A 27,904-nucleotide genomic window follows, 5' to 3' on the forward strand; every position below is an offset into this window, starting at 1 on the left:
TTTATTATTTAACTCTTCTGCAGATTTTAATTCAATTTTGTCTCCTTGAATCTTGAGCAGTTGATTATATGACATCGCTCTTTCTTCATCAGATTCAGCTGTTATTTTTATTACTTCTGCTGGCACTATCCAAAGCGGTTTTCTCTCATCGCCATATTTCTTATATTTTATCCAAGTGTTTAATAAACTATTTCTGATATAGTGGTGAGAGAAAAAACCGTCCATCTTATTCTTCCCATAACACAGATATGCGTGCCAGCCGAATTTATTCCCATGAGCTTCTAACCATAAAGGTTTTTTATCTAACAGCATTATCCAATCTTTGATCCATGTCAAACAAACCACATCATGATACAATCTTAAGTCCGGGAGCTGAAAACCACCTCTCTCTTTAGCATCTATTAAAATCTTCATCTTAACCCTTGGTTTCTTTCCAGCCCATACAAAACCAGAAATTTCCTTTGCCATTTGTTAAATTGTTTGGTATCCTTCACAATCGGGATAGTTTGGAACAAATCCATTATTCTTGGCAAAATATTCATCTTAATTGCAGCTATCCTGCCCAATAAGGACAAGTTAAGTCTATTCCATTTCATCAAATCTTTGTCCATCTTACACCATAATTTTTCATAATTATTTTTGAATGTCAATATTCTTCATAGTTATTTCCACTCCAAGATACTTGACTTTAGTCGTGACTTCACAACCCGTCACCGTTTGCAATTCCTTAAGTCTATTTGGTTGCAAGTGGAGGAGCATTTTACAACCACCTTCCAAGCATGGGCCAAGGGAGGATGCAGGCACAAGTAGGTGCTCAATTCATTCACTATCAAAGTCTACGTTCGGGGAGCCGAAGATCGGCAAGTTGACCTTCAGGAAGACCAACTGCTCAACTGTCCAGAGTTGCAGGCGATTGCAATGTGGGCAGACAATGTCGCCCATATGTGAAGAGACACGCTCGCTCTGCACGCTCGTCGGTGGGCATGAGAGGAACACCTTGGCCACGGAGGAGAGGGCCGGCCAGACCCCCTCCTTCATGGCCCAGTAGTCCAAAGGAGATGCTTCCTGCGGCTCGAGGGGCTCAAAAAGATAGTCCCTCACCATTGCAGCACCCGTCTTCGCTCTCGGTGCCCTATCGCTCCTAGAGGAGCCAATGACCTGCCCTCAGCACTCTTCGTGGCGTGAGTCTGGTGGGAAACACTGCCTAGCTGGGGAGGTTGGGGATGAACAACAGCAGTGGAAGTGGCAGATGAGCTGCTTCCACCCCCCCTCCTACTCAACTATTGGCACTGGGCCCCCCCCCCCCCTGACTCTGGAACGCTCGACCTTCTGGAAGAGCTCGTCTCGCCAGCAATCAAGCTTGTTGGCCCGCTCGGCGACTGTGCTCTTAAGGTGCGGGTCTAACATGCTCGCCATCATGTAGACCTTATCCTGGGTGAAAGTCTGAAAGTGGGCCTCAAGCCCTTCCTGCAGCCTAACAACCAGGGCGCACAGCACTGGAAGAACGTCTGCACGGCCTTGAGCTGGCACTAGAAATGCGGCCAGTCCTCACGGGCCATCTGGACCATGGGGACGACCAGTGCGATGCTCGCCATGTCAGACGAGAGCATTTCTGTGTAGGTCTTGAAGGGCCCAAGAACCTCCACAGTCTGAGAAATGACCACCCAATCCTCTTGGGTGAGACGGTTCTCATCCCGAAAGACCCTCGTCTCAGAGACAAAGGCATCCAGGGCTGCTCTCTGCTCCACCATGCGCTCCAGCATGGCACAGGTGGAGTTCCAGCATGTGCTGATATCACCAATCAGGCGGTGCCCTGGCAAGCCTGTCAGTGTCTGTTTCTCACGCAACCGATACGAGTCCGTATTGCTGCGTGAGAAGTGACCCGTGATGTGCCGACATTTCTAGAGCAGAAGTCGGTACTCATGGTCGCGGCTAGATACAGACGATCCTGGTTTTTCATCTGTCCCAATGTGTCCTTAACCACGAGGTGGAGAAGGTGGGCCACACAAGGAAGGCGTTTTAGGCCCTGACGCTGGACAGCCGCCTTGATGTTGGAGCCACCATCAGTCACCACGAAGCCCATGGCAATGTCCCCGCTGCCTACCCAGCCCTCTAACTGCCATGAGAGGATGGCTCTGAGAGTGTCCACCGTGTGCAGCGCATCAACTGCTTCAGCGTGCAGCAAGGCCCAGCGATAGCTGGCCCAGCAGCCCTGACCCTGCCTGTCGCTACTGCCACCCCCACCCTGCAGCTCTCTGGGTTGCCACCAATGCACAGTCAGGGAGAGATACCCCTCAAACGCATGTTGGGAGCTCCAGATATCTGAGGTGAAATGAACAGCCCCCCTGGCAGCACGGGACAAATGCTCCTTCACCACAGATCTGGTCACCCTGAAAACAGCTGGCACAATGGTCCTGCTAAGGGTGGTTCTAGCAGGAACTTTGTACCAGGGCGCCAGGTACTTGAGCAACCCTCGCACCTCAGGATTCTTGACCACTGAAAATGGAAGCCCATGGGTGACCTACCTGGCAAGGTTCCAGGCGATCACCCTCCTGTCGTGCCTGATTCCCCCTCTTGACACAGAGGTGCCAACCCTACCAAACATCTCAGGCAGAGATGCCTGGTGTCCCTGTTCTCCCACGGAACGCTCCTGGAGAGCGAAGGTAGTCGCAATGGGACGGACCTCCTGGCTGGGTGTTGTTGTTGGCCGCTTGGACAACACAACACCAGTCTGATTCTCCCCCTTAAGAAGCACTCCTGGGTGGTGCTTCCACAGGTGATTCCGCATCCCCCCCGAAGTCAGGTGGGCAGGGTCCCGCCCACGACTGATCCGGGCCCTGCACAGCTTGCACTGCACATAGTGTGGATCCTCCATAAGTTGGAAATGCTTCCATACTTCGGAGGTAAACGGATGCCCAAACTGACTGGCAGGCTGGGTGTTCGGAGCCACCTCCTTTGAGGTGCTCAGGGCAGACACATCGTGTCTCGGGGTGGCAGGAGGGGCTGGCCACTGGGGGAAAGTGGATGGAGAAGGAGGCACCTCATGTGTCTCCATCTCTTCCCCCTCCACCCCATGCGGCCTCCCCTCCTGGCCATCCCCTGAAGGACTGCTGGTGCTCGAAGAAACCGAAGAAGGGGGCTGGTCCTCCTCAACCAGCTTCTCCTCCAGCTCCTGCACGACACTCTGCACCCTCCTTGGGGCGATTGTTTTGGACAGAAAACTGTCCCCAAAGCTCATCTCCAAGGAGGGCTGCTCTTGCTGCCCCTCCTCTGGCTGCTGAGGCTGAGCGACATCAGCTGGAGGAGAGACTACCCGAGCAGTAAACCTCTGCGCAGTGGCAGCACCGAATGGCACCTCTGCTGGGGGCGCCCCAGCAGCAGCTTTGATGAAGGGCCCAAGGCGGGCCTTCTTCTTCATCACACTCCTCCGGCCAGAGGTCGGAGTGCTGGTAGGCGGCTGTGGAGTGGCCCCACGCACAGGTGGGGGGGGGAGACCTGGGTCCTCCCCCTCTCCCTCCTTTCCACCCCTTTAGTCTTCTCCTTGGCCTTGCCCCCAGGGCCCCTCTTCTGCTGCCTGTCACTCATGGCACCCTTGGCCAGTCTCACAGAACCTGAACTGAGAGAGTGGGGTTTTTTTTACAAACCTAACTCACTGCACTGTACCCTGAACCAACAGCTGCCCTGACTTCTTTTTAAGAAACCTCCCACCAAAACTTGTTTGTTTTTTTTGGTCCCTACCCTAACCTGTCCCTCTTTGGGTTGGGGTAGTAGTTGTCTGGTAAAGTTTAGGAGACTAGGTGATCCTGCCTCTACCTGGCTACAGTTTTTAAAAGGCTACCTTGAGATGAAGGCAATCCTTGTTATATCCTCCTAGTTAAACTTCTCCTAGCTAGATCCTGGGACAAACCTGATTTCCTTGCAAATTAGAAATCAGGTGTCCCCTATAACTTGAGAGAAGCTGTGGTTTACCCTATGGAAATCTAAAGACGCATCGGCTTTCAGTGGCTGAAAGCCAGATGCACTGCTGCAACCCTAGTCTCTTTAAAAGGGAGCCTGATGTGGCCTAGTAGTCACGCTGCCTTTTATGAGAAACCTAAAATCTTTTTAAATCACCCCTATCTGGCCTACTTGAATTTTGAAAGGAGATAAAGCCCTAAACTAGATTAATTTTGTTTTAAATTAAAAAAAAAAAACAATCCCTAAAAACACCCTTATTAGTGGGGCAGCCTATTTAGTGGCCCTAGCCAAACCGAGAGCACACTCAGATTCCAAAAATCACTCTATAAAAACAAGAAAGTGACCCAGTCCACACAGCTCACACACACTCTCGCCAACCCCCACACCAACCAGCGGTAATTAAAAACAAAACAAAACAAAACCAACAGAATCACAAAAGGCCAAGCAACTCAAGTGTTTAAAAAGTGGCCTTTTCACCAATAAGAAAGCTCAGGCCAAATCAGTCAACAACACCCCCACCGCCCACCCCCAAACCAGGAAAAGAGACAACAGGAAAGAACGCCAAGCAACTCAAGTGTTAAAAAGTGGCCTTTTCACCAATAAGAACGCTCAGGCCAAATCAGTCAACAACACACACCCCCCCCACCTAAAACCAGAACCAGGAAAAGGGGGACAAAAGTGGCCTTTTAAACAATGAAAATTAGACCAAACACAGCACCCCCCCCAAGAACCAGAAGAGAAAAGTAACAGCAGCAGCACAACACAGCAACAACCAATCAAACACTGAATACTTTTAAAACAGTAAAAAACTTAACTTTTAACAATACAGAAGAAGAAGAAGAAGAAGAAGAAGAAGAAGAAGAAGAAGAAGAAGAAGAAGAAGAAGAAGAAGAAGAAGAAGAAGAAGAAGAAGAAGAAGAAGATGATATTGGATTTATATCCCGCCCTCCACTCCGAAGAGTCTCAGAGAGGCTCACAATCTCCTTTACCTTCCTCCCCCACAACAGACACCCTGTGAGGTGGGTGAGGCTGGAGAGGGCTCTCACAGCAGCTGCCCTTTCAAGGACAACTTCTGCCAGAGCTATGGCTGACCCAAGGCCATTCCAGCAGGTGCAAGTGGAGGAGTGGGGAATCAAACCCGGTTCTCCCAGATAGGAGTCCGCACACTTAACCACTACACCAAACTGGCTCCTACCAAACAACTGGCTACACCAAACAATACAGGAACTTTGCCAACCCCTCCCCCCAAAAAAACCCCTTCACCCTAACCCCATGAAATCCAAGCCACCCAAATCAGGAGAAGTAAAAGGACACTGCACTTTTAAAAGTCCTCTCACTAAATTAAGATATGAGCAAATTGGCAAAACCCCCCACCCCAGGCCCCCTCCCCAAGCAGAAACCCCTAACCCCAAATAAGCTACCCCACCACCACAACCCAAATCTGGATAAGTAAAGGGACTCTGAGTCTTAAAAAGTCCTTTTACCAACAAAAATAAAAACAAGAACCCCAAGACTGTCTCACCTTGTCTTCTCTAGTACTCCAGGGAAGTCTGGTAAGGCTGAGTGAGAGAGCAGCAGGCAGCAGCTGAAGCCAAGGGCCAGCCAGCAGCAGCACAATCTCTCACACCAACCAACACACAGCAACAACACAGCAGCAATGGAGGGTCCTACAGAGAACAGTTTTAAAAAATAGCACTGCTCTCTGATTGGCCAGACAACAGTGCTTACTTGGATACCCAAGTAAGCAAAAGATCCAAAGAACAACAATGTTGCTGATGGCTGGGCCATCAGCTACACAACATTTTGCAAATGCATGCTTTGGATTGGCTGCTGGGGCTCCTCTTCCCCCTTCCCCCCTCCCTGATCCCAGGGAGGCTATGGGAGAGGCGGAAAAAGGCTACCAAAGGCGGGAAAGTAGGCAAGCAGCTCCCCTGAGGCTGCAGAAGCCACTTTCCCACCTTTTGCATTGACATCCGTATACTTCCGAATATATATACGGAAGTATACGGGGAGCCGTACTCGGCTGCCGCATAATGGGTCCCAATTGGAATCGGCTGCAGCCAATTCCGTATATAGCCGAATCAGTGGTGATTCGGCGGCTTATATGGTTCAGCCGAACCGAATGCACACCCCTACTCTCAACCCCAACAATCAGTCAAGTTGCACTGTAGTAATCAAATTCATCAAGGCTTGCAATCCTAAAGGGCGGGAAATATCTTTAAAATCTGTAACAATGCAAATCAGCCTTTTACTTCCCACCCCATTTCATATAGAGTTTCATTCAGTACAGCCACTTTCTGGAATGTTCTACCAGTTGCAATATTTAATCATTTCTCACTCCAGCATGCTTTCTTTAATAAAGAAAGCCAATGTATTTTTCCAGTAATCTGGCTTTGAAGACTCAGAGTGTTTTTGCAGACTGTTTCAGCAAGAGAAAAGTGCTACATTGGCAATTACTTATTAGAATCACAACAGGCAGTAATACCAGTTTGGTTAGAACCCTGTTTGTTGCTAGGTAAGCTTTGACAATCTGTTTTATAAAAGAGTTTTTGTAGTTGAAATTCTGTGTTTTTGCCTCCTATTCAGCAATGGTTTAAGAATAGAAGATGTCATTTTTTTCTATCTAAGTACTTATTGATATAGAATATAATTGCTAGGATGCTGGCAGACCAATCCTATACAAAGAGATTCGGATCTAATTTCATTGATTGCACAATTAGGGAATGTATGAGTAAGGAGTGCCCTCCACTCTCCCTGTCACCTTTCAGTTAGTCCAAATGGGGCAACTGCACGTTCCCGAAAGCCCTTGATAATAGGAACTTATATTGAATACCAGCTATGAGATTGAGCTGTGATCCAGGATGCATATACCTCTGCTCATTTTACTTGAAGATCCCAGTTTTGATTTTGCTTCCCGCTTTTGCTGACACTGAACTGACACCCCATGCTCTATTTCTTTGAATTGTGTTTTTAACACAATTCAATAAATTACATGTAATATATAATTGGAGCCTAAAAAGAAACCTGTGAATTAATAATACTTTTGAGTAGTGGAGCAGCAACAAACACTCAGTTCTGTTTGGCTGAAGTCTTTATTAACAGTAACGGTAGGCTGGGTAACTTGGCTGTTAGAATGAGGAATAACAATATTTAAGTTGTTTCTAGAGTTCTAAGACAGGACTGTCCTGGCCTGGTCCTACAGATTCTTAGTAAGCCCTGCACTCCTTCAGGCTGCTAGCAGGGACATTGAGGAGAGGAGCACTGAATCCCTCCTCCCCTTCTGCTTGCTCTGTGGCCTACTGTGACTGCCTCTTAAAGAGGTAGTACACAACACACCTTCCCCCTAGGTAGAATATTCAGTCATCCAGGCTAGATATTTTTGCTTGATTCAGCTGCAGCCTCAGCAAAATAAACTTTTTCCATAGGTAACTCAAAAATCATAGCTTTCTTGCAATGAAGGAGAGTGATGCTTATCAGCAGGATCAGGATGGTCTCCAATTAATTCTGAACCTGATGTTGCTAGGTTAATTTCCTTAGACAGTTCCATTGAATAATTAGGAGTGATTTCCAGGGGAAATAGTGACTTGAACGAGAGAGTTTTTAAAGGCTCTGGACCATCTTGCTATTGGATTTGCTATGCCAGGAGAGGAGAATTTGTTTTTCTATCTTCACTTCTCCCTCAAGGAGGAGACCTAACTGAAAGGTGACTCCACCAAGGGACCTGATTTATCAAGCCCCACTGGGTTCTGATACCATCAAGGACAGCAGAAAAGTAGGTTCTTGCCTGTAAGGTTGGCCTTGCCCTGTCTTTGTTTCATTTTCCTTCCTTCCTTCCTTCCTTCCTTCCTTCCTTCCTTCCTTCCTTCCTTCCTTCCTTCCTTCCTTCCTTCCTTCCTTCCTTCCTTCCTTCCTTCCTTCCTTCCTTCCTTCCTTCCTTCCTTCCTTTCATAAATCTGTGATTTCTTTTCATCTTAGCTCATTTCTAAAGACTTCATTTTACCACCTTCATTTTAACTTGGAAGATTGGCAAGCTGCCAGCAGCATTGGACTTTACTGGTAAGAGGAGACCTTCTGAAAATTTATGGTCTACAAATCACAGATAATCAGCAAAAGAGTTATGTGAGCAGTGTAAAGATAAATAACTGAACTGCTTCTAATTGCTCCTTTTAAGGAAGTTTTAACATAAGACCGGAAATATTAACTGAATCAAATCAAGCCAAATCAAGCTCCCCCTCCCACTTCTTTTTAATGAATTTTATTTTATATAAGTTTGGATTACACAATCTGCTACTTTTCTTTTCTTTCCCCCCCTTTGATGAAAACTGTTTAATTAAAAGTTTCAGTGTTTCAGCTCTAGTGCGATGCAGTAAAAAGGAAACAGCACATAGGCTGTTTCTACACTCAGGTTTGATGAGCAATGAATCCGCACTGAATATGCCTGCTACAAATTCACATCATTCAAAATGCTTCCACACCTTTTGTTTTGTGGAGTATTACATCTACATTTGCAAAAGAAGGAAGAAAGTCTGCAGGCCCTTGTCCCTTCTAGAGGCTGGAGGTAAAATTCAGCTGTCTCTCAAGATTGCCCAGTCGTAGGTGGGGCTGGTTGAAACCCCAGTCGCACACACAGTTTCAACCACCCCCAAAAGGCTTTGCTTTGGCTCTGGTTAGAACTGGGTTTTTATTCCAGAAGGGAGGAGGAGAAGTGGGCAGAGCCGTCAACAACCTGAGCAGGGGAGAGATGCTACCCCTGGCAAGAACCTCTGCCCCCCTGTGCAGCAGTGCACACATTGCTGATGCACACTGCCTCTTTCTCTTTGCAAGGGAAGCCAAGCTCAGAGGAGAAGAAGGTGCCCTGCTTGGCTGCTCTCATTTTCAAGGCAAGAGCATCCAGGCGGGGCCGTGTGCACTCTTCTCCTTTGAGCTTGAAGGAGAAGAATGTGCGCTGCTCGGCTGCCCTCACTTTCAAGGCAAGAGCAGCTGGGTAGAGTGTGTTCTCCTCTGAGCCCAGCTTCCCTTGTGAGGGAAGTCGGGCTTGGTGGAGAGTGCCACCGATGCATGAGCTGTTCTCAGCTGAGAGTGGTGGGGAGGGCGTGCCCCATAGGCAAGGTTGCACCCCAGGCTGCCACCTACCTTGCCTATTCCCACACCCCACACACTGACAATGGGTCCTGCAACCCCAGGCAAGACCTCCATCCCTCATGGCAGTGCATACATTGTTGCTGTGCACCACTTCTTTCACGTGCCCAGGACCCAGGCAGGTGAAGGAGGCAGTGGGGCACCTCTCTGCCACTTGAAGGCTACCTTCCTTTGCAAAGGAAGGCAACCTCTGAGAGGTGCACACATTGCCACTGTCTCTTTTGCCTGCCCAGGACCTAGGCAGGCCCAGTGCTAGGGCTTTGGGTACCCCAGGCTGGCACCTGCCCCACCACCACACTTCTGTCTGTGGGGAGAGCAGGCTTCAAGAGTGCAGTACAGAGGCATTTTCCTCCAAGTCATGCTCTGAGAAGTCGCACCGATGCCCTGCCTGGCTGCTTTCACCTTGAAGGCAAGAGCAGCCAGGAGGGGTGTGTTCTTGCCCAGCTGAGAAGAGAGCACACACTGACATGCCTCTGAGCAACAGACCTAACAACTTCCTAAATCAGTGCTTTTGCAAACGAATGATGGACGGGGCTTTGGAGAGGAGCTTGAAAACTCAGAGGGAAAGTTCTACAATTGCGAACTTAGATCCAGATGTTCAGGAAAACCCCAGTTCAAAAGTACTCTTGCAAAGTGAGGAGCAACTCCTGGGTGAAACCTTTTTCATTGTCAATTCAAGAAAGTGAATGTAAATGACTTCGTAAAATGCAAAGCAAGACAGAAGTGACAGTAGTCTGAAATGTAAATGGAGACTTTTAAATGCGCACTGAGAGAGAATCTTCTGCCCATTGTAGAATCAGCCAGAGACTGGAAGATTTGACAAAAAGACTGTTCAATGGAAAGATAAGGTTTTTTCATCTTTAGTTTGCAATTCTCTACTCCAGCACTTCCTTTGATACTCTCCAGTACATAAAATCAATGAGAAGACTTTGGATTAATTTTATAATATTTTTCTTAATGGTATCAAAGGCAATGGAGAAATCAGTGTACTGGAAAACAAAAGACAGAGGCTTGGTGGCCTTCCTCTCCCCTTCACTGATCTCTTTATTGCCTCCTTTGGGAAAATTATAGGAGACCAATATAGACTTACAAAAGCCAATATATTAAAGAAATATCTTTTTTCTTTTCTTTTTTCTTTTGCCAATACTAATTTTATATTATTTAATATAATCTTTCTTTCACCCTATTTTTCTAAAACTTTAAATTCAATTTTCCCTATTTAACCTTTATTTTTACTTCATTCCCATCATTTTTAGAAGAAGAACACAGATTTATACCCCACCCTTCTCTCTGAAATCAGAGTCTCAGAGCAGTTTACAATCTCCCTTATCGCCTTTCCCCACAACAGACACCCTGTAAGGTGAGTGGGCTGAGAGAGCTCTCCCAGAAGCTGCTCTTTCGAGGACAACTCCTACTAGAGCTATGGCTAGCCCAAGGCCATTCCAGCAGCTGCAAGTGGAAGAGTGGGGAAGAATCTGCGGACTTAACCACTACACCAAACTGCACTTAGCCACTACACCAAACTGATTTTAATATTCCCTCCCTCACCTATTCCACCAATATACCCTACGGGCCATTGAAATCAATGGCAACATAGGGCATAATTAGAGGTTACTGGGGGGCAGGGGGTTTGAGAGAGAGCCCCAAAAACTGCAGGGAACCCGCAGGGGACTCTCCCCTACAAAACCTCCAAGTCCCAAAAAGATTGGGCCAGGGGGTTCCTGTCTTTGGGCTTCCCAAAAGGCCCATTGCCAACAATGATGGGGAAAGCCCAATTAGCCACTTCCTCCACTACAATTGCTGTGGGGAAAGTGGCTCTGGCCAGAGGGGAGTTTGAGGGAGAGGCCCCAAAACTGCAGGGCAGCTTCAGGAGCCTCCCCAGCATGCAACCCTCCTGGCCCAAAAAGACAGCACCCACCTGTGGGCACCCCAAAAGGAACACTGCTCCCAATGGTGAGAAAAAACCAATTAGAGCCACTTCCTCACTGTAATTTTCGTGGGAAAAGTGGCTCTGGGGAGCAGGAGGTTTTGAGGAGAGCCCCCAAACTGCTGTGCAGCTTCAGGGCACTGTCCCACACAAAACCCACAAGGTAAAAAAAATTGGACCAGGGGGTCCAATTCCTGGGGCACCAAAGCCAAACCTAACTTCACACCAGATAATCTCTATAGGACCCAAATGCACTACATCCTTCTATTTACTCTATGAACCCTGCAGGCCTGGAACCAATATAAACCCAGTTGCCAATGTCACTGCCACACAAAACACAATCTGCTCAAGGCTGCAGCAAACCCAGATGCCAGCTCTCCAGTCCTGCCCCAAACAACATGGGGAGAGCTGGCCAAGCACAACAAGCCTGCTGGTTCTGGGTCTCTCACCCAGGTGCCAGCTTCCCTGCCACAGAACACACAATCTACAGATGCCAGCTCTCCAGCCGTGCCCCAAACAACACGGGGGGAGCTGGCCAAGCACAACAAGCCTGCTGGTTCTGGGTTTCTCACCCAGGTGCCAGCTTCCCCCCCCCCAAAAAAAAAACAGAACCAGGAAAAGGGACAACAGAAGAAGGCCAAGAAACTCAACTGTTAAAAAGTCGCCTTTTAAACAATGAAAATTAGGCCAAACAGCACCCCCCCAGGAACCAGAAGAGAATAGGAGCAACAGCAACAGAACACAGCAGCAACAAAGCAAACACAGAATCCTTTTAAAACAGTAAAAAACCTTAACTTTTAACAATACCAGAACTTTACCAACCCCTCCCCCCAAAAAAACCCTTCACCCTATCCCCAAGAAATCCAAGTCACCCAAATCAGGAAAAGTAAAAGGACACTGCACTTTTAAAACTCCTCTCACTAAAGTAAGATATGGGCAAATTGGCAAAAAAAACCCCCACCCCAGGCCCCCTCCCTAAGCAGAAACCCCTAACCCCCTAACCCCAAATAAGCTATCCACCACCACCACCCAAATCTGGATAAGTAAAGGGACTCTGAGTCTTAAAAAGTCCTTTTACCAAATAAAATAAAAACAAGAAACCCAAGACTGTCTTACCTTGTCTTCTCTACTCCAGACAAGTCTGGTAAGGCTGAGAGAGGGAGCAGCAGCAGCTGAAGCCAAGAGCCAGCCAGCAGCAGAACACAATCTCTCACACCAACACAGCAGCACTGTTCTGTGATTGGCCAGACAAAAGAACAGCATTGTTGCTGATGGCTGGAGGATCAGCTACACAAAAGCCCTTCAAAGCATGCATTTGCAATGCATTTTGCAAATGCGTGCTTTGGATTGGCTGCTGAGGCTCCTCTTCCCCCGCCCCCTCTCCCTGTTCCCAGCGAGGCTATGGGAGAGGCGGGAAAAGGCTACCAAAGGCAGAAGAGGAGGCAAGCAGCTTCCCTGAGGCTGCAGAAGCCCCTTTCCTGCCTTTTGCATTGAATTCCGTATACTTCCGAATATATATATGGAAGTATACGGGGAGCCGTACTCGGCTCCCGCATAATGGGCCCCAATTGGAATTGGCTGCAGGCAATTACATATACAGCCAAATCAGTGGTGATTCGGCAGCTGATTCGGTTCGGCCGAACTGAATGCACACCCCTAGTGTGAACCTTCTGTTCAGCTGCTTAAAAAAAAAAAGTAGCGATGTGTTCATAAATAGATCTTCAGGGGTTTGACTCACCATTTGCATGTTTCTGCAACCAACACTTTGTCAGGATCGGGAGCCCCCAGAAGAGTTGTTTTTAAGTGACAATTTACCCCTCCCCCCAAAAAATCCCCTTTTGTTTCTTGGGATTGGAAAGCTGTGGAAATAGTCCCTAGTTAGTCTCTCATATTGGCAGGAAGCCCAGGGAGGCTGGCAACACTGCTCTCCATCCCACTTTCCCCCATGCAAACTGTGTTAGCAGAAAAAAGGTTGCTGTTGGAAAGCATCCCATGATTGACATTTTATTTTTCAAAGATGTCAGTAGTAGTAAGGATTGCCCCTTCAGAAACGACATCTTCAGTACACGTGTTCTGTATCTGATTAAATATAAATATACCTTCATAATTGCTCAGTATAATATTGTTTATTTAAAAGAACAGGGGTGTGAGTAAAAGGGAAAATGTCTGACATGCTTGGACAGTCATATGGTTGGATAAACAGAACATATTATCATGTAAGTTACAGTGCTATGCAACCTAGTATCAATTTGAATAACATTAAACTTTGGATAACAGAGATCAAATAATGTTGGGGGTCCTGTTTTCTTTATTATGTAAGCTAATGTCAGTTTTGCAGAGAGAAAAATGGAGATACAAAAAGTGTTAAAATATGTAAAGGATGTAGCAATACTAGACTTCAGGTTTGTAACAGTGCAGTTCTAAGTCAATGGCTTGGAAGGGTGTTACTGTGCTTAGTATTGCACTGTAAAAAGAGTGTGCATTAAGTGAGATCTGATTCTCTAGGTGCCCTTACTTTCACAAGATGTCTAATTTCTATTCTTCTGACTAATGATATGTTTGGAAATATCTTGAAAGATCATTTCATATTTATGTTTTTGTGGTAATTTCTATCTGTTGATAACCATCATTCTAGAGGTGTCAGGAATTCCGTCAATAAATCTTGTATTTTTAGCAGAATAAAAAGCAGCTACATGATTCCCCCCAAGACACATCAAGGGGTTGGGCACAGTGGTTTAGCCCTTTTCTCTTGCACCACTTTCCCAACTTTATTGGAGCAATTTGGAACTACCCTTTGCCCCATGCCAAGTACCTGTCATATCTAACATTCATAGCAAATTCTGTGACTGATAGGAAGATTCTCCACATGTTATATATCTTGCACTTAAACTGAAACGATCACCATTTTAATCTATATACCTTCTTCACTTCCTTCATGTAAAATATTTATATCCTGCTGTTTCCATAACAACATATAGAAGGCAGCTATTTTGGTGTTGAATCTAACAAATAGAAAGTGGATAAGGATGGTAGAGTGCAGCATCCCAACCTAATTTATGCAATTAAAAGGCAGGAAGTATGATGTCCCTTTTTATAGGCTATTATGCTGAATTCATGGTAAACATCAGCTCTAGATCTGAGATCTTTAAGTAGTATTTTTATCTGATAAGAATCCCAAGATAACATCAACTTTCTAGATTTTGTGTACTAATACTCAGGTTACAGAAATTGTATTTTAATTAGGTTACAATTTAATATTTTTTAAATTTTGTATATCTTGCATTTTTTATTGTAATCATATGTATAAGGCTGGTCTACTAATAAGTATCTATAGTATTTATGAGAACCCACAAAGAAGTAATGTTATTTATATCCTATTATAAATTCTTCAGGACACCTGAATACTACTTAAAACTTGAGAAGTATTTCTACAACCCAAATGGATGAGAAGTGCAGGTTTAATATGAAAAGCTGCTATGCTTTAGAACCATGATAGGGAATTTCTGGAACATCCCCTTCAGTCAGGCCTTGTCCAGATAAGCACACATTTGCAGAAATTCAGTTCAAGAAATTAAGAGTCTTCAAAAATGCAGAGTTTTTAAGCAGCTCAAAAGCCATCAAAATTCAGGTAACCAAACCAGCTTTTGTGGGGAGGGGGACCTTATGAATCTACACTTGATTTGGTTATCCTTTCTGCCAGGGCCTTTTTTGTAGCCAGAACGCCTTTGCATATTAGGCCACACATCCCTGATGTAGCCTATCCTCCTGGAACTTACAGTAGGCCCTGTACTAAGAGCTCTGTAAGCTCTTGGAAGATTGGCTACATCAGGGGTGTGTGGCCTAATATGCAAACGAGTTCCAGCTACAAAAAAAGCCCTGCTTTCTGGCAGTAATTGAAACAGTGGGCATAAGATGCTTTTCTGAAGTGAGATTGGATAAAAGTGAATATTTACAATTTTAATTCACCAGCTGTCCCCTGATTTCATCTCAACTACAACAAAGTTAAGATATGCACAACTGCACTTGCTTGTATTAATTTCTTGTTACCCTTCAATCAAATTTTAAATAGTACAATGAATGTTTAAATTAAATTTGTTGCTAGTATAATTATATCTACCACACAGAGAGAGGGCAGGTCTTTTTAAAAAAATCTTCCGTAAAGAACCAGGTACTGTACCAATCAATTATTATTATGAACAATAACCAAAGTAATATTTCCTAATAGATTACTGGACTAAGAGTTAAAAAAATTATTTTAATGAAGTTCCAAGGAATCACTCAATGCAGACAAGACCTACAAGGAACTCTGACTATGCTTTTTATTCATCAACCACTGTGTAAGAGAATGTGCTTTCACTATCCTCTGGGAGCTCTAGACAATATGTCTTATTCCCCTACTCTGACAACTGTTTGTTCCATATAACATTTTAACTGGCCTGAGCCTTTTTGCTTTTTGATGCAGATGTGTATTGAACAAAAGGTATAATTGCCTATGACTTTATAAGAAAAATACTCCACATCCTTCTGGCCCAAGGCCACACTATTTATACTTAACCTGGGTCTGAGCTGCACAGTTTCCAAAAATACCCATATCCTCTGAGTAGCTCCCTGAGCTGGGTTATCTCATTCTCTGCGCATGTTGCAAAATGAAGTAGAATGTGCAGCTGTATGACATGGAGTTAGCTAGAGTCCCTGTCTATTCCAGAGTATCCCAAATCCAAATTCTGGAGGAAATTTCTAAATTTTGAGATATCTAGTTTCAGAAAAGATAAACTACTATAATAAACTATTCCAGCATTTTATAAATACACTATAATGAATAAAATATGTTAATAAATAATACATAAATATAGCAGCTCATGTTCATTCTGTTAGAACATTCAAAGCATTTTCCAGTGAGTATCGATTTGTATTACAGATATGAACCTCTGACAGCATCTTTCTTGAAACCGAAGGGACCAACATTGCCTCTCTGATGAATGTAAGGGACCTGGTTGGGGTGTGTGTATGCCTTTCCCTCAATTATAATATGTTCTTAGGATAGCTAGTGTCACTCCTTTGGGTCACTGCTATGATGTAAATTTTGTATTGTGCATGAGTGGCTGTTATTCCTCTCAAGGGCATGACAACCTCATGTCTAGCACAAAACTCATACAGGTGGGGTCCCCAACCTGTGGCCCCAAGCTCTATGGGGTCCTCCAACCTACTTATTTGCTGCTATCACCATCAAGGCATTTTTCCTCACAAACCACACTGTTCTTCCTGCCTCAAGAGGCACCATCTACTGATGTTCTTCCTGCCCCTTTCTTACAACCCCCTCCACAATAGCAACATTGTCTCTACTTATATAAGCAAGCATAAGCTACTAGATCTCACAGACACTAAAATTTGTGAAGGCAGGAACATTCACATAAATTCCAGTTTCCTTCCTTATTCTTCCTTCCTCATTCTGATGTTTCATCTAAGATTGCCCGTTTCTGTTATGCTGCTCAGTTGGAAAGGAGGGAAATTGAGAGTGTAAATCTTGGTTATGAGTTTTAACAATATGTGTAATAGTAGGAGTCAGGAATTTTGTGTAAGAGGTGATGGGTTTGTTTTTATGATTTGGGGGGGGGGGGTTGTATTAAGCTGGTCGGATGACCATGAATAAAGAACTACTACTACTACCTTATCCACTGACTAGGGATCCACTCCCATCTTCTAGGTGCCATTTCCCTTGGACTTGATAGGGTTGGGCTATGCACCCCATTTCCATAACTCAGGGTCCTTCTTGAACATCTCATGGTCTGCTTCACTCTCACCATTAGCTGTTGACTCCCAACTCCTAACTGACACTCTCAACTGAATAATTACATTTGAATCCATTGGCTTGGGGGCAGAGGCTGTGGAGAGCGGATCTTGGAGAGGGGAGGTGGCTCAGCAGGAATGCAGAACTTGCAGAGGGGTAGGAGCTCAACTCAGAGATGTCATATAGTCCACTTTCCAAAGCTATCATTTTCTCCAGGGGGAATAAACTCAGTAGTCTGGAAATTAGTTTTAATTTTGGGAGAGCTTTACCATCACTTGGACACTGGCAACTCTATCTGGCAGCTGACTAGGTAACTACTGATTCTGCAGGCTTTCCTATATAACCTGGTGGGCCTATTATGCTTTGATAAATAGGCTACAGTTGTTACTCAAGAACTGTAGCTTCTTGTAGCTTTGCAGAGTTGTTAAGTACACCTTTCTGAATTCCTAGTGAAGGAATATATCTCCAATGTTTTGATAAGGCCATTAAAGTGACCTACTTGCCATAATGGGCTAAGAATGCAGAAATAACACAAACCACATAGCCACAAAACACCACTTTTATTAGTCATACAAGTTTAAAATAGCAATAATTTGTTAGACAAGGGAGATTTTTTAAAAAAACTACAATTCCCAGAGGGCAGTGTGAGAATGTTCATGCACGACTTGTTCCAAATCTGGACAGTTTACTTGCCGTTGTCATTAACAAACACTGAATCAGGAGCTGTAAAGGACAGAAGACGACAGCTTATGCCTATAAATGTTTTATGTGTAGGCAGAGTGCTGCTCAAGCTAAATTAAAGCCCACAAAGACAAAACACAAGAAAGCAGATGAGAAAGTCTTTGTTTTCAGCAACCCAAAGTCATTGAGAGAGTTGCTTAAAAATGGGTAATGAAATAATTTTTTAACTAACACAATAAGTTATACCTCCACCTACAGGTGAAAGAGATCATTTTCACTTACTCAATACACATTAAGTTTGGTTCATGCAATGTCTCATTTCTAATATTGTGTATTATATGGCAAGCAGCACATGGAGAGGGAAAGCTGTGATGCTGGAGAAAGAAGAAGTCATGAGAAAACTGTATGGGAATGCACATATGGGAATGCAAAGTGTTCAGCTTTAAAATGGTATTGGTGTCCATGGGTCAGATCTAATTTGGCCCATAGAGAGTACCTTAACCAGATCTACTCAGAATCCTACTGAGGTCTATCCTGTGGGGCTAACTTGCAAGAATGCAGTCATTGGATTGTACTGCATTATCACAAATCTCTGATGTGTTTCTTTAAAGGTGTTTACAGCAAAATACTTCTCATATGATTTGTGTATATCAGAGCATTTGGAGTATCAGTCTTTTTGGTGCACTGAGTGAGCAGAAGAAACTGTGTACACTAAGCATTGTTGGTGCTGATGCTTGCTAACCTATATGTCATTACTTGTATTATGTCTTCTAACAGGAGCATGAATATGTATCACATCCTATCTCAGACATATCAAAGCATTTCCACAAGACATTACAAACTGGAGGCATCCTGACCATAGCTAAATAGACGTGTGAATATAAATAAAAGAATCAAGTGTCTTGTTGCTATAGAAATCAGCTTCTTTTATATCCTGATAATAAAAAGGAGAGAGAAATGGAGTGTTATATGTCCTGTAGGACTTGGGAGTTCCAAATTAAAACCATACATACAATAAACCCCAAGAAAATGACTGGGGAAGGGTGCTCCTTTAGAAAAGCACCCTAGGCACTCAAAAGGCAATAGATTTTTCAAAAGAGAGTTTCTTTCTTTCAATTCCAGGTCATGAGTAAAACCTGATGATTATGCATATGAGAGCATAGGAGTATTTTTAAAAGAGTGTTTTACAGTGCAATCCACTCTAAGCCCATTGATTTCAATAGTTTATACTAGAGTAACACTGCATAGGATAGCATTTTGAAGCATAGCCACCTTCAAGAGGGGGTTAGATAAAAATATGGAGCAGAGGTCCATCAGTGGCTATTAGCCACAGTGTGTATATGTGTGTATATATATATATAATTTTTTTTGGCCACTGTGTGACACAGAGTGTTGGACTGGATGGGCCATTGGCCTGATCTAACATGGCTTCTCTTATGTTCTTATGTTCTTATCTTAGTGCACAACAATATTTTTGATCATCGAGTTCCAGATAAGGTTCCCTCCTGCCACCTTCCAGTTTCTACTGCTGATAGGGCTTTTAATACCAGCTTGGGAAATTCCTAGAAACTGACAACAGAGTTTGGAATGGGAACTCAGCAGGGTAAGACTTTTGCTTCTCCTAGATTCTATGATATACCAAGAAGTCTTAGGAAGCTGCCATTATTCTAGGAGAACTAATCTCTGTAGTCTGGAGATCAATTGTATCTCCTGGAGAACTTCTAAGTCCCACATGAAAGCTATTAATACTAATTACTGATCCATCAGAGAAAACATAGACACCAAGCCAGAAACCAATTGAGTGAATTTAGCTGTCATAGAATAGTGAGATAGATCTTCTTGTGGGTTAGTAACTATATAAAGGAACTGCAGAATATAAAAATGCGGAGTTTCCAAACTGGAGAACAATGAGGTTTCCCCGATTATCTGTGGTTGGACTGCTGGAAGATAAATTTATGGATTATACCAAGTTATTATGGACAGGGAAATTCAAGCATGCTGAGAAGAACAGATGGACCTTTTCTAATCGGCTGAATGGTCAACAAAAAGGTGTCACATGATGCAGTGTGCCAAGTCAGGGTATGAAGCAGGGGAGCCCAAGAACAACGTCAAGAAAGACTGGACACAGCTGCTGAGAGTAGAGGAAAGTAGGACTACTTTGAGGAGTGATAAAGTGAAGGCAAGAACAGTCATGTTTTTAAGCAGCAGAGCTGGGTTTAGTAGCACTTCCAGAAGAAGAAGAAGATATTGGATTTATATCTCGCCCTCCACTCCGAAGAGCCTCAGAGCGGCTCACAATCTCCTTTACCTTCCTCCCTGTTATGTCCTGCATTCTAATCCCTATGTACAGCACAGCGCACACTACAGAGGCGACCAGTGGAACCCCACTGGTCCCCAGATGTAGCTCACTAATACGCACCGCCAATCAAGATCTGTGGCGGGAAGTTTAACTGACCAGGATTGGACCTGGCCTCTCGGAGGGTTGTTCCAGGGCATGTATATAATTGGGACCCGGCCCGCCATTCTCCCTCTTGTGATGTGCTCTCTAATAAAGCATGTTGCCTTCAGCACGTCTTGTCACTGAGTACATTACACTGGCGACGAGGATGGGATCTAGCTAGGAGGACTCCCCAAGCGGGAAGTTGCTGACCTGGCTGGAGACGAGGAAGGCACGGAGCCACAAGAGACAGAAACGCCCGCCGCCGCCATGGTGAACCCAAGTGTAACGATGGGCCATCTTGCTGAGTTTGACCCCGCCAACCACGAGAGGTGGGAGACCTACACGGAGCGGGTCGAATGCTACCTACGCGCAAACATGATTACTGACGACAGTCGCATGAGGGACATACTCCTGAGCGTCTGCGGGGAGGCCACCTTCAAGATCGCCAGAGGTCTCTTGGCCCCTGCGAAGCTCACCGAGAGAACGTACGGGGAGATTGTCAGACTCCTCACCGGGCATTTCTTGCCCCAGCCTTCCATCATCGCTCGCCGATTCCTCTTCCACAAGAGAGATCAAGGGCCCGGAGAAACGGCTGCCGTCTACCTGGCCACTCTCCGCCAGATCGCAGGGAACTGCGGTTTCGACAAGCGGGAGGAAGCCTTGAGAGACCGATTCGTATGGGGCCTCTGAGACGAAAGGCTGCAGCAAAAGCTCTTTGCAAAGGAGGAGCTCACCCTTCAACAAGCTTTCAACGAAGCAACTGCGTTTGAAAGAACCACCAAATCATACAAAAAACCGCGAGGAGAAGTCCACCAGGAAGAGATGGCGCCCAGCGACCCAGAGAACGAAGAGGCCTTCCAGCTCCGCCACAAACAAGGAATGGGCCTGAGACCCCCCATGCGGCAATAAGCCACAGATAGACCAACCAACAGCAAGTGTGCCAGCTGTGGCAACCTCCACGAGAGACGGGACTGCCCCTATCGCAACATGGACTGCAGGAACTGTGGGAAGGTGGGCCACATAGCGCGGGCTTGCCGGGCCAAGGCAACTCTCAGACGCCAGGCCGCTCACCATGACTCGACCGATGCTCACACAACAGCATCGACCAGCCTGCAGGTAATGAACTTGCCCCTCACCGCCCACGACAAAGTTAGACTGTCGGTCCTAATCGAGGGTGCTCCATGCAAAATGGAGGTGGACTCGGGCTCCTCCATATCTATAATTTCGGAGGAGACCCTAAGAAAACTGTGCCCCCGTTGCCAGCTCCAATTGAGACCGGCTGATTTTATACTGCGGGACTTTCAGAAAAACCCCGTGCACATTTTGGGCTGGGCCATGGTACAGGTAGAGTGGAAGAACTTCAGGGGGGCACTGGACATTCTAGTGGTTAAGTGCCAGCTCACCACATTACTGGGGCTGGCCTGGTTTAGACCGCTAGGTATTCAATTAGTGGGGGTGCAGCAGATGCAAACGAATAACTTCGAGAACGTGTGCCGGGAATTCCCTAAAGTTTTTGATGGGACCCTGGGAAGTTACAAGGGGCCGCCCATCATCTTACCTCTCGATCCCCTCGTTAGACCGATAAGACTGAAGGCCAGGCGAGTTCTGTTCGCTCTAAAACCTAAAATAGAAGCGGAGCTGGACCGACTCATGGCCCAGGGAGTGCTGGAACTGGTATCCTATGCTGCCTGGGAAACACCCATAGTCACCCCAGTGAAGCCGAATGGGGATGTGCGAATATGCGCTGACTACAAGTGCACTATCAATAAAGCGCTACAGGGCAACCCATACTCCGTCCCAGTGGTCAGCCATGTCCTGGCGGCCCTAGCGGGTTCCAAGGTTTTTGGAAAACTAGACCTGGCCCACGCATACCAGCAACTCCTGGTAGATGCCAAGACAGCAGAGGCTCAAACTATTGTGACCCACAGGGGAGCTTTTCGGGTGTGGTTAGTGTAGCTCCGGGGAACTTTGGAGTTAGTGTAGCTCCGGGGATCTTTCAGAGCATAATGGACTCTCTTCTCAAAGGGATCCCCGGAGTGCAACCGTTCTTTGACGACGTTCTGATCGCAGCCCCGGATGCAGAGGAGTTCAGCAGCCACCTGAGAGAGGTGCTCCGCCGCTTCCAGACGGTGGGCCTGAAAGTAAAAAAGGAAAAGTGTTCACTAGGGGTGCCAAGGGTGGAGTTCTTGGGGTTTGCAGTAGACGCCGAGGGAATCCACCCAACAGAGGACAAGACCAGGGCAATAGTCCACGCCCCGTCCCCCACGTGCAAGGCGGAGCTACAAAGTTTCTTGGGATTATTAAATTTTTACAATTCGTTTTTGCCCCACAAAGCGGCCATCGCAGAACCCCTCCACAGGCTGCTCGATAAACACTCCCCGTGGGTCTGGGGGAAGCAGCAGGCCGCCACTTTTCAGGCAGTCAAAGACCTCCTTGTTTCCAATGCGGTGCTCCACCATTTTGATGAAGCCCTTCCATTGATTTTGGCGTGCAATGCTTCCCCGTACGGGGTGGGTGCAGTCCTGGGGCACCAACTTCCAGATGGGAGGGAGGTTCCTGTGGCATATTATTTGAGGACCCTGACCCCCGCAGAGCGCAACTACGCTCAGATTGACAAGGAGGCCTTGGCGATTGTGGTGGGTGTGCATAAATTCAACGACTACCTGTACGGTGGGCGCTTCACGATCGCCACGGATCACAAGCCGCTTTTGGGCCTCCTCGCCCCAGACTGCCAGACCCCACAAATTGTATCACAGCGAGTCCTGAGGTGGAACCTGTTCCTAAACTTGTATACATATGCCCTGGTTCACCACCCGGGCAAGGCCATGGGACACACTGACGTCCTCAGCCACCTGACATTACCCTCGATGGACCCAGATCCTGCCCCTGCCCACCATGTGATGCTTATGGAGACTCTGCCCAAGTGGCCCCTCCATGCCGCTGAGGTGGCTTGGGCCACGGGGAGGGACTGTATACACGCATGTGTTTTGGACTGGGTGGGAAGGATGGATGATGAGATAGAGGGGTGGGTGAGAAGGTGCCAACCCTGCCAAGAGTCCCGGCCCAATCTGCCTGGCGCCTCCATCCACCGCTGCGAGTCCAACAGGAGGCCGTGGTCCCGGCTTCACTGTCATGGGTGCTGGGGACCCTGCAGAGGAAGTTGAGCCTGCAGAAGAAACTGTGCCCCTGCCACCTGCACCGGTGCCCCTGCCTCCTGCTGGAGAAGATCCCAGCCCCCCTGCCTCGCCCTCTCGGTTGGCACGTGTGCGTGACCGCCTCCGTCAGGACCTCAGGGATCGGAGGAGGGTAGCACGCTCACAAGCAAGACGCTCCCTGAGCCCTGAGTTTTGAGAGGATTCTGGCCCTTCTAAGAGCAAGGATGCTTGAGTTGCAACAGGATCCTGGCTGCCTCTCTGAGCCAGCAATTAGCCCAAATGGGCAACAGCCAGCAGAGGGCTATATAGCTGTAGGCTTTGGGAGGAGGCTTTGTGGAAGCAACTAGTCAGTTCCCTGATGTTCTAGCATCCACTCCGGCTTGACTTTGGTTTCTGGACTCCCTGACTTTGGCTTGTGACTTCTGGACTCCCTGACCTTGGCTTCTGGACCTTGGACCTGCGATACTTGTACAGTGATTTGGATTTGGCACCTCGGACCCTCCTGCTTACTGGCTACAGACCTCGGATTGCCCCTGGACTTTGCCTGAACCGGCCCCAGCCGTGACATTCACTTAGATTTTGTGGGGCCATACCAGGGCCAGATATTCTTCATCTTGGTCGATGCATACACCAAGTGGTTAGAGGTGATCCCCGTAGCTTCCACCTCCACAGCAGCAGCGGTCCGAGCCTTGCGAAGGGTCTTTTGCACACATGGAATCCCTGATACCCTGGTCACGGACAATGGCACCACTTTTAGCTCCCAGGAATTCCGGGATTTCTTGAATAGATATCTCATTCAACACATTAGGTCCGCCCCCTTCCATCTGGCCACCAACAGCCAGGCTGAGCACATAGTGCGCACCACCAAAGAGGCCCTGGGCCGTATTGTACAGGGCGACTGGGACTACCGCCTGGCAGCCTTCCTATTTGACAACCGAATCACCCCCAACCCCGTCACCGGGTCAAGCCCTGCCGAATTACTAATGGGGAGGAAATTGATCATGAGGTTATATAGGCTACATCCCGACTGGGCCACTGACCTCCACAGTTCCCCTGAAACCAGGGAAGCCGCCAGGGGTTCTTCCCAGGGGACCCGGTGTACGCTAAGAACTTCGCAAGCGGCCCGGAGTGGTTAGCCGCCCGGGTGCTGCGCGTGACCGGGTCCCACTCATACAAGGTCTCGACAGAGGGGGGCCAGGTTCTCAGGAGGCATATCGATCAGTTGTGCCACCGCACTTTGCCAGAGGAACTGACCGCCACGGGGGGCGGGGAAAGTGGGGAAGAACTGACAGCAACACCCCTGGAAAATACCCTGCCCATGCCAGCCGCACCGACTTCACGGGCGGAAGAGCACCACAGCATCGGAAGCGACCCCACCAGAGAAGAGACTCCGGACGAGCAACAAGCGATGGCCAGTCAGTATCCGGCAACACCTCAACAAAGGGAAACCACCGCCCTGCCAGCTGCAGTGGCCGCATCGACTCACCAAGCAACCCCGAGGAGGTCGACCAGGGAACGCCGGGCACTGGCGTACTTGAAAGACTATGTGTCCTGAACTAGGGGGGGAGGAGTGTTATGTCCTGCATTCGAATTCCTATGTACAGCACAGCGCACGCTACAGAGGCGACCAGTGGAACCCCACTGGTTCCCGGATGTAGCTCCCTAATACGCACCGCCAATCAAGATCTGTGGCGGGAAGTTTAACTGACCAGGATTGGACCTGGCCTCATGGAGGGTTGTTCCGGGGCATGTATATAATTGGGACCCGCACCGCCATTCTCCCTCTTGTGATGTACCCAGTAATAAAGTATGTTGCCTTTAACACATCTCGTCACTGAGTACATTACACTCCCCCACAACAGACACCCTGTGAGGTGGGTGGGGCTGAGAGGGCTCTCACAGCAGCTGCCCTTTCAAGGACAACCTCTGCCAGAGCTATGGCTGACCCAAGGCCATTCCAGCAGGTGCAAGTGGAGGAGTGGGGAATCAAACCTGGTTCTCCCAGATAAGAGTCTGCACACTTAACCGCTACACCAAACTGGCTCTTCCTACACCAAACTGGCTCTCCAAGAAGGCGAACTTATTCTTTCTTAAAGGATACAAAGCCATCCAGAACAGATAGAATATCTACTTTATCTGGATTAAGTTTCAGCCTTTATTTTCTCATACACTGCCCTCTTTGTATCCTGACACCAGTTAAAGGTATTTACTACCAACCTGGACTTAGTTGGGAAAGGACATACAGAACACTAGAAACGGCATATAGAGCATGGTTTATGTATTGATATAGTATTTAAACTACTGGATAACCTCTCCCATGTAGTTTCATGTTCATGTGGAATAGAACGGGAAACAAGAACCTGTGATATCCTATAGACAATAAGTCAATGGTTTATGATCTATGGCATTTTAGAGAGCAATCCTAAGCAGGTCTACTCTGAATTCTACTAAGGTGTTTTCAATGGGACTTACTCCCTGGAAAGTGCTCTCAGGATTGCACTGTTAGTCTCCTACTACCATTTTTAAATGATCTATCTGACAGGAAAGACTTAATCCCTTGTAGAACTGAGGTCTTCAGGCACATGCTTGTTAAATTATGCTATCAAAAGTCAAGGAAAATTCCAAGAAACCAGAAAAGATTTGATTCTTACGTAGCTGCCAAGTAAAGGTTATCAAAAAAGATAACCAAGGCTATTTCTGTCTCAGAGTTAGGTTAAAAAACAGATTGAATGGACTGAAAACCTATTTCCTACAAAAATATCTAGAGCTGTACCAATTTCTCAAGTACCTAGCTCACAAAAGGCAAATTTAACACCAGGTTATTCATATTGGAGGGACCCAAAGATGCATCCAATTACCTTTTTTCCCCAGGACTCTTGAGAATTGATTTGTCTTACACTGAGGATATAGATTATCTCTCCTGTCCACTGAGCCAGCCCTTCCTTGAAAGACTTCATTAGCAATAAAGCACAAGTTGCAAGAATACAAGAGGTAGCACAAAGAATTTGTTCACATCCAGAATTTGTTTTCATCCACATTGAAAAATATTCATAGAAACTGGACCACAGATGCTTCAGGAACAGTGCTTTTTCATTTTAAAAAAGTTCCAGTTTTAATATATGAAGTTGTGCCAGTTTCCACGAATCCCATTCTTCCTCTTTTGATCCCCACTAGGCTGTTCCTAAGGGTTCACTCTCTCTTTCTCTGGCTTAGTGGGGCTGGCCAGTGTATGAGGATCAGAGTTCCTCAAAAGGTGCTGGTGCTTAATACCAAGCAGAACCAGCACAAAAAAACCCTGCTCAGAAACTTCCAGTGCGACTGCAGCTTGTATGGAATCAAAATGCCAAATGTTCCTCTTCTTTTGGTTGCCGTATTGCAGAGTCCACCATTCCATTCCAAACAATAACAATGGATGACACAATGGTGGTAGAAAAGTAAGATGACATCATTCATTGCTGCCATCATTCCCAAGTGGTAGGATCTCTAACTTATTGTCTATCAGCTTTGGTATGAACTCCATTGCCATTTTCTGTACCATTTTATCAAGAGCAGGTATTCAAAAACAAAGGCTCCAAGTGAGCACTCCCCAGAAATAGTTCTTTGGAGCAATCATATCCAATAATGAATCAATTTCCTTTGTAATACCATAGTAATACACCACAATTCCTACTGAGAGGTTCTGGAGTCCCAAAAAGCCAGGCCGTTTTCGCACTAGCGTTTACTCCGGCGTAGCACCCCATTTACCTCCGGATCTTTTCCTGGTTTTCCCACCTGTTGCTCCGGCGCTGCGGTTTGCTCCGGCGCTGCAGGGGTTTCACGCCGGAGTATCTAGATCCACCTCCTTCCGGAGTTTTTGAAAACCTCCGGATCCACTCCGGATCCACTCCGCGGAGTTTTCTGTGGGAAATCCATCCACGCCGGATCGACTGCTGTGTGGGCGGCACCCTCTCCCTTTCCGTCCTCCCACCCCATCCACCCCCTTGGCCAATCATCAGCCTTTCGCGGCGCTTCCCCAAAGTGCCGGCACGGCCATTTTTTTTTAAAACTTCACAGTTTTGCGTAATAGCGATATTTCGAAATTAACAAAGAAAAAAAAAACCCTCCTGGAATAGCCTCAATTGCCACTTCAATTGGTTTCGTTAGAATTTTTTTTTATTATTATTGACTTTAGTTGCGTTATTTCGCTGTTGCGTTATCTCGATAATGCGAAAACGACCATTGTTGGGGGGGGGAATCTAGTGCCGGTGCGGGCCAAAGCGTTCATGTGTGTGTGTTTTAAAAAGGGAATGCCTCCCTCAGCTGTGCCACCAGGATTTCTGGACCTGCACAAAATCGCCATGTATAAAATGGGAAGTTGGAGTCCTGCATTCTTCTCCCTGGCTACATTCCGCTCGGTTAGAAAATAGATGGAGCTCGCTCTTCACACGTGCCACAGAAGGGGAAGGAGAGAATGGGGCGGGGGGGGGGAGCTCTGGCAGCAGGAATCAGTCAGGTCCCCGTTGCAAGCGCCAGCCGGGGAGGGGAAAGAGAGCGGAGGAAATCCCAGCTTTGCCACCCGGGAGGGAGTGAAGGGAAGAAGCTGCCACACACACACACACACAAACCCCTCGATTTCTCTCTCTTCGTTATTGCGATATTTCGCAACTTCAGAATTTGGGGGGGGAATATAGTGCTAGGATTCTCCACTGTGAATGCTTCTGTTAATACATAAAGGGCTGTGGAGGATTCTACAGCTGCAGCCAATCCATAAGCAGCAGCACACGTGATGCGGTTTGTCCACGAAAAGAAGGGGAGGGAACAGCTCGATGTTACGTTAG

The sequence above is a fragment of the Heteronotia binoei genome, chromosome 3 (genome assembly GCF_032191835.1).
Source record: "Heteronotia binoei isolate CCM8104 ecotype False Entrance Well chromosome 3, APGP_CSIRO_Hbin_v1, whole genome shotgun sequence".
NCBI classification, from domain to species: Eukaryota; Metazoa; Chordata; class Lepidosauria; order Squamata; family Gekkonidae; genus Heteronotia; species Heteronotia binoei.